We start from the raw sequence: 7,356 nt of genomic DNA, 5'->3' as shown, positions 1-7,356 counted from the left end.
CTGGAAAATACATTTTTTTTTAAAAAAACTGAATTAATGTTAATATTTCCAATTCAAAATGAACATTGCATTTTTTCTTTACCTTAGAATTTAATATTGTATCCCCTTTCTCTTATACTGAAAATCTTGGTTCTTAATAATATTAACATTTACTTGTTTTATTCTATAATATACATTATTAGATTCAAATTGCATTATCAATACTACTACCAACAATTAAATTGTTGAATAACATTTAAGATTTTTTTGCAGTTTTTTCATCCTTAGAATATAACCCCCTTTCTAACCAAAAGGTAGCATGCTTTATGCTTATTCTGTACCTTGCTTTTTTTCACTTAATATGTCATGGAGCTCACACCCTAAAGTATATTCTTTTTTTTTATTGTGGTAAAATATACATAAAATGTACCATTTAAACTGTTTTAATGTGCACAGTTCAGTGGCATTAAGTTCATTCACATTGTTGTGCATCCACCTCCAGAACTTTTTAATCTTTTCCAGCTGAAACCTTGTACCCATTAAACAATAGCTCCCCATTCTCCTTTCCCCCCTAGCTCCTGCAACCACTATGCCACTTTCTGTCTCTATGAATTTGACTACTCTAGGTACCTTATTAAGTGGAATCATACAATATTTGTCCCTTTATGACTGGTTTATTTCACTTAGCATAATGTCATTAAGGTGCATCCATGTTGTAGCATGTGTCAGAATTTCCTTCCTTTTAAAGGCTGAATACAATTCCACTGTATGCACATACCATACTTTGTTTATTGACTCATCTGTCAATGGACACTTGGGTTTCTTCCACTTTAGGTTGTCATGATTAATGCTGCTATGAAGACAGATCTACATACATCCATTCAAGTCCTTGCTTTCAATTCTTTTGAGTATATATCCAGAAGTGGAATTGGTAGATCATCCTCATACTTTTTTTTTCTTTTTTTGCTATTAGGAATATTATCACAATGAAAATAACCTTGTGCACATGCTGTGCATATATAGTTTTATATTTTTAGAGGCATGTGGGTCACTGTTGGGTTGTTCATCATTCCAATCACCCTGACTCCTTTAGGTTCAGCTCTTTCATACCACTCTCATACTCTACTCAGGGACCCAGGATCATTCTATTGATCTCATAACTAGCTACAAGCTCAAGAAACTTGGGATTCTCTGTAATCATTTAACACTTATATGCCACTCTTGGGAGCACAGGAATCTTGCTATTGCCCCTTGCTGCACTGAGGAGCAGGGAGCTCTGTGAGGTAGACTCAGATTTGTTTGCCCAGCTATACCACCCAGCCATCTCCACTCTGGGGCTTGCTGCCTTTGTGGTCTCTACCTAGCAAAGGTTGCAAGGTTTACCTTGTGCTTGGATTTTCTCTAAAACTGAAGTTTCTGTCATAACCACACCTTATCAGTCAACTTCATGTACAACATCTCCTGTATCCTCTTTTCTTCCCCTCAACTCTTTTGCCCAACTTCAACATACCCCAAGCTAGTCTTAGTCACAGGAAGCTTGCTTTTTATATCACATGCACTTGCAGCCTAAAGTTTTAACTCTCAAAAGCTAAGAAACAACTTTTTGGCCTGCTATGTCATTTCTTCCCTGAAGAGCTAAGTGAAGCAGTAAGCCTGCTGAATGGTAGAAGAACAAAAAGTACAAAGAAATGCAGAGGAACAGACTCAATTCATTTATTCCTCCACCAATGAGGATTAATCTTTTTAGTAATCCAAGAATCTTCCTGGAGAAAATTGCTATTTTCATAGCCAGGAGTTAAGGGCATCCAGGTCTCCTTCTGAGACTGAGGGGCTTGTACTTTGATTCCAGTGGAGGAGCCCTGGAGGCGTTTCTGCCTTCCTTCTCTGTGCCTGAGCTGAACCAGGCCCAGATGCATACTGGGCAAGGTTTCTAACACATCTGGACACATCCTAAGACATTCTGCTCCCAGGTCCCCTCTACCTCAGCTCACACAAGGTTCCCTGGGTGGATTGGCAGGAAGAGCATCATGTGGCTGAGCTGAGGACACTATCTGCTTAAGAACGACCAGGTTCTTGGGCTTTCTAGGGCCCGATAAAGTGGACCCTTGCTTTTCCAGGGGCCTCTGTATGTCTCCAGGAAGGGAGCAATGAGAAACCAATTGGAAAGGAAACAGAAGAGACAGAATTTTCTGGCTTTGGAGACAGACAAACCTGAATTCCAGTCCTAGCTGTGTCACTAACCAGTTACTGTATAACCACGGGAAAATCAGTTAACCTCTAAGCTTACATCGCTTCATCTATAAAACGGATCTGACACTGTTTCCAAAAGGCCCGAATGAGGCTCAAATGAGATAATACCGTTAAAGGGCCTCATAAACTGTTTGTCCCTGTGCAAACACACGACACTGTTATTGTGAGGGCAATTGCTTCCTGTATGGCCAAAGTGGCTAGTGGATTTCCTGCACATGAAACACGCATCTACTCAGACGCTGGCTGCTGTGCTGGGTCCCAGGGAAACCAAACTGTGTTTCCGCCTTCATCCAGTTTGTTTTGTAACTTGGCCCTGCTTCAGCTTGGGCTGGCATTGAACACAGACTGTCCAGGAAGTTCTGCCTGGCCAATCTGGGCCTCCTGAGATAAGGGGTTAGAAAATCATTATCTGGATCCTGTACATCACAGAAAAGAGCTTCTCAGATCTTGGCTCTTGGCTCTAGCTTTTGAGCTGCCCCATCCCACTCCTGTCCTCACCTCTCTCTGCTTTCTCTGTTTCCTGTCTCTGCTTCCCCTGTTCATGTTCACAAATGTGTTCTTTAGGCTCTGCCCTGGGCTGCGCCTGGCTGGACCATCAGTCATCTATTTAGCCCACCACTTAGTCTCTATAAGGCTGGCCCCAAGCACTTGCTCCTCTAATTTCTCCCGGATCCAGGATCACAGGGCAGCTTTGAAGGAGAGACCACTGGGCTTGGTACAAGTTGCAGAGGAGAACATGGCAATATTGGTACCACCCCTCAAACCTCACAGACTGACACACATGCCCACAGACATACACACAATAACACATGTACATTGCACACACATCATTTACATACACAGAGACATGCACATGGATGTGATCACATATATACATAAATAGACACTGACACAAATACCTTAGATCAGAAAATCTAGGTAGGGTAGGGAAAGTGATTGACTCTGATTCCCTTTTACTCCCCAAAGTCTGAGACAGACAGGTAGAACCTTACACAAAGAAGGACTTGGCATTCTGAGGAATGTGCCTTTTCTGTCTTTGATGACCCCTTTTATTGACTGAGATCACAAAAGTAACAAAAGTTGCCTTTTATTGAATGTGCCTCTGTGTTCAGTACTGCCTTAGCCCCTTTGTATCGATATATGCCATCTCATGGAGTCTCCCCACTGTTCTATGCAACCTGAATATTCTAGGCCTCACCAGACTATGGGTTCAAAAGAAGCCATCTTAATATTAATGTCCAATTACAGTGGTGCTTAGCCAACCATTTGCCATACAGGACCTTAGTCCCCCTCAAAAGTCTCCTCGGACATTCCAAGGAGTACTCAGAGGTGTCTCACAGGTATTGAGGGAAGTTGTTTATATTCTTATCCTCCAAACAAACACCTCTTCAAGGAATCTTCCCATTGCCTGGTACCCTCTGCCAGAATTCTCCAGCAAGCATCCTCCAGCTCTGACCTTGGCACTGTAGTTTGTAGTAGAGGAGGGGAAAAAAGGGAATTATCAGCTCCCTACCTTTGCCACTGAGGCCCCAAAGCTTCCCCAAATGTATCCCAAGTCTCACAAAGACATGATGTATACCATGCTCCAGCCCTTTTGTGGCAGATTCTTTTGGTGCTCTGCCCTTCACCTTAGGGCTTTATCACTAAGTGCTCGCTAACAAACTTCCACCTGCCTGCATCTGCATCTCTGCCTGAAGGTCACACAGCCCCTGTATCTGGCAGGCTGGAAATACAGTGGCAGGGGTGGCAGTGGAGGGAATTAATACTCCCTGGAGCAGTCCTCAACAAATGACTGATGGGAATTGGTGTATATAACCCCATTCTCTCACCCTTGACATGCAAACCCTGAGGCCTGTATTCGACACAGTTTCCCACAGTTTCTGCATGGCATTAAGCTCCAGTCACCTACAGTGATAGCTGGTTTGATCATTTGTTCATTATGGACCTCCCTCCCTTCCTTTCTCACTCCTCACTTCCCTTCTAGTGTTTCCTGCACCACCTAATAAACTACTTGCTCTTGAATCCCTGTCTCAGGGTCTGTTTCTAGGGGAATTCAAATTAAGGCACCCACTCCAAGGAGATCAGTACCTCTAGCATGTACAGGGACTGAGTCCCTGACAGTGCCTCCATTCATCTCCTCTTTCTCCCCAGGAACCTCCTCATGTGTGTTAACTCATGCATACACTAGCCCACTAATTCTACCACAATCTAGACTGAATTCAGTTTGTATTTAGCTGGGACATCATGCTATACCTGTAAGAGGAGGGAACTGAGCGTCAGAGAAGGAAAGTGACGTGCGTCCTTTTGGCTGTATCTGTGCTGAGGTTTGGCATATATGGGCTTAATGGAGAGCTGAGGGGCTATTTATAGCTGCTCCTGGGTGGAAGCTTTGAATGTGGAAACATAGATGGGTTGCTGTTTCGCAATGCTGCCCTTAATCCTAGCAGCATGGTGACGTGAGGCTGGGGCTTTCAAATAGAATTACTAAAGGCTTAGAGTTCCTTGGTGGCCTAGTGGTTAGGATTCCAGGCTTTCACTGCCGTGGCCTGGGTTCAGTCCCTGGTCGGGGAACTGAGATCCTGCAAGCCGCGCACGCCAAAAAAACAAACAAAAAAACAAACAAACAAAAAACCTGCTACATTAAAAACAACAAAAAAAAGACTTTACTAAAGGCTTGATGGTGACACGGGAAATAAACAGAGTAACATGATATTAGACCATCTATCTCACAAATAATAGTCTGTTTTCTTCACCCAAAGATATCCATTCCCATTCAAACTTTGAGCTCCCTCAATGCGGTGTTCTGAACATAATCTGTGCCTTCCTGACCTGCCTGAGGCTGGTCTACAGAGTTCCCATCTCCTGGATACTGAAGTGATTATGACTTACCAATGGGGTCACAGACTTACAGTCTCTATCAAAATATATATTGACTTAATACAGTACATAGTCACAATTCACTAGAGATTTCCTTATATAAGATGAGACCTCAATCAGATGTCTGCTTTGCCTTTCTTGATCCAGCTTCTTTGTCAGCTCTGCATACAATGGCCAGGGGTCTCTAAGAGGCTACTCTGGCTATTCATTTGTCTTGCCTGCAGGTTTGTCTCAGTTTCTCCTCTCCGTCATTGACCAAATGCCTGGATTTTCTAAGCAAAGCTGTAATTGGCTCAGCATTCCTGCCTATTCTATCTTTCAATCACCCTGAGACTTTGAGGAGATTTTATTTTGTAGCACATGAAGATTACAGAGTAATCTTTTCTACCTGTATAAGGTTTTGACAGGTTAAAGATTTCACCCTAGAAGACATAACTGCATGGCTGGTCAACCAGTGCCATTTGTACTCTTTTCACATTCAGAGCAAGGGCAGGCTTGAGAGTCCACACTGAGTTCTGGGGAGATATCAGAGAGCGCTGAATGCCCTTTAAAAGCACCTGAGGGGCTTCCCTGGTGATGCAGTGGTTAAGAATCCACCTGCCAGTGCAGGGGACACGGGTTCGAGCCCCTGTCTAGGAAGATCCCACATGCCGCGGAGCCCGTGCGCCACAACTACTGAGCCTGCACTCCAGAGCCCGTGAACCACAACTACTGAGCCTGCGTGCCACAACTACTGAAGCCCGTGTGCCTAGAGCCTGTGCTCCGCCACAAGAGAAGACACCGCAATGAGAAGCGCGCGCACCGCATCGAAGAGTAGCCCCCACTCGCAGCAACTAGAGAAAGCCCGCGCACAGCAACCAAGACCCAACACAGCCAAAAATAAATATAAATAAAATAAATAAATTTATTAAAAAAAAAAAGCACCTGAGACCTCTTAACTCTTATCAGCTGTTATTACTCAGAAAGTATTGTGGCTGAGGAGTGGCTTACTCTAGCCTGGGAACACTGAGTTTAAAACTTTCCCTGACAGCAGAATAGAACAGAGATGAGGAAGCCCAGGGAGACTATTTCTTTAGCTTCACTAAGAAGTCATAGTTCTCAGAGATACCCTTGAACAGTTGACCTTGCTATTGGGCCTACCTTGCTATTGCTACTGTTGCTAAGTTATAGAAAAAGAAAATTGTCCGAAAGAAAATGTTTAGCTGGTAAGGTCAGAACCATTCAGCCTTGGGCAAGTTGAGCACATATGTATACATGTGTGAAGTCAGTTATACTCCACCTCCAGGAAAAAACTCCAGCCATATCTTCTCTAAGTCCCTAATTGTTTATATAGTTTTGTTAACTTATTTGTTTGATTGAAAAAAATGTCCTGTATTTCTCTTGTGACTGAGTCAGAAAAGGATGGGTCAGGACACCTGGAAACCACAGCTGGTAAGTCACACCTGCCTTATTCAGTGTTCTGAAGACCTGGGAGTCAGGAAAAGTCTGGAAGGACTCAATAGAAGGCTTTATCTGGTCAGGCTGACATTTGCAGATTCAACCCTCTGCAGGCCTTCCATTCTTAAAGTTTTTTTAAGGTGCCTAGCATAGTCCTGGTACATAGATGGTGTTCAATAAAATTATTTTTGAAGGAATGGGTGAATGAATTTCAAAAGTAAGTCTATTTCAAAAAGCAAGTGAAGAAAATGGCCAGAGGAATTTGAAGAGTCAAGTCATTATTTGGTGAAGGAGGACTGGGAATGAGGGAGGTCAAACAAATGGGTGTGAGAATGTTTTGGAAGCCCTGAAGACCTAATAGTGGGAGCAGATCCACCCAGAGGTGCTGATTATCCAGTTCTCTGCATTATTTCAGAACAGGCCCAGCATTCAAGGCTTGGCAAAAGTGCATGCTCTCTCTTAACTGGAGTCTGTAAAGGCCCCTTAAGATCTTTGAATCTACGTCTTCAGGGCACAAGAAGGCCATCCTTAGAGTATAATGGTTAGAGTGTTAGAGGAGAGGTTTTCAAGGCAGACAATTGGCTCCAATACGCTTTAGCCCTGGTAACTAATGCTCTCGGCTGTCCGGTAAGCTTTTCTATTCCCTTTGCTCCTCTTGCCATAGGACATATTATTTGGCCATGGCCTGTCAGAGTATTCCATCTCTCTGGGTCAGTGATTGGTCCACAGGGGACAGGTGACACAAGTAAAGCTAATCAGAGTCCTTTTTTGGCTTTATATATAGGAGAGAAAACTTCTTTTTGGTGGCAGGTT

This window comes from Balaenoptera borealis (genome assembly GCF_965194805.1).
Source record: "Balaenoptera borealis genome assembly, chromosome: 1".
Taxonomy (NCBI): Eukaryota; Metazoa; Chordata; class Mammalia; order Artiodactyla; family Balaenopteridae; genus Balaenoptera; species Balaenoptera borealis.
The sequence above is the reverse complement of the archived record's forward strand: the minus strand, read 5'-3'. Positions refer to the sequence as shown.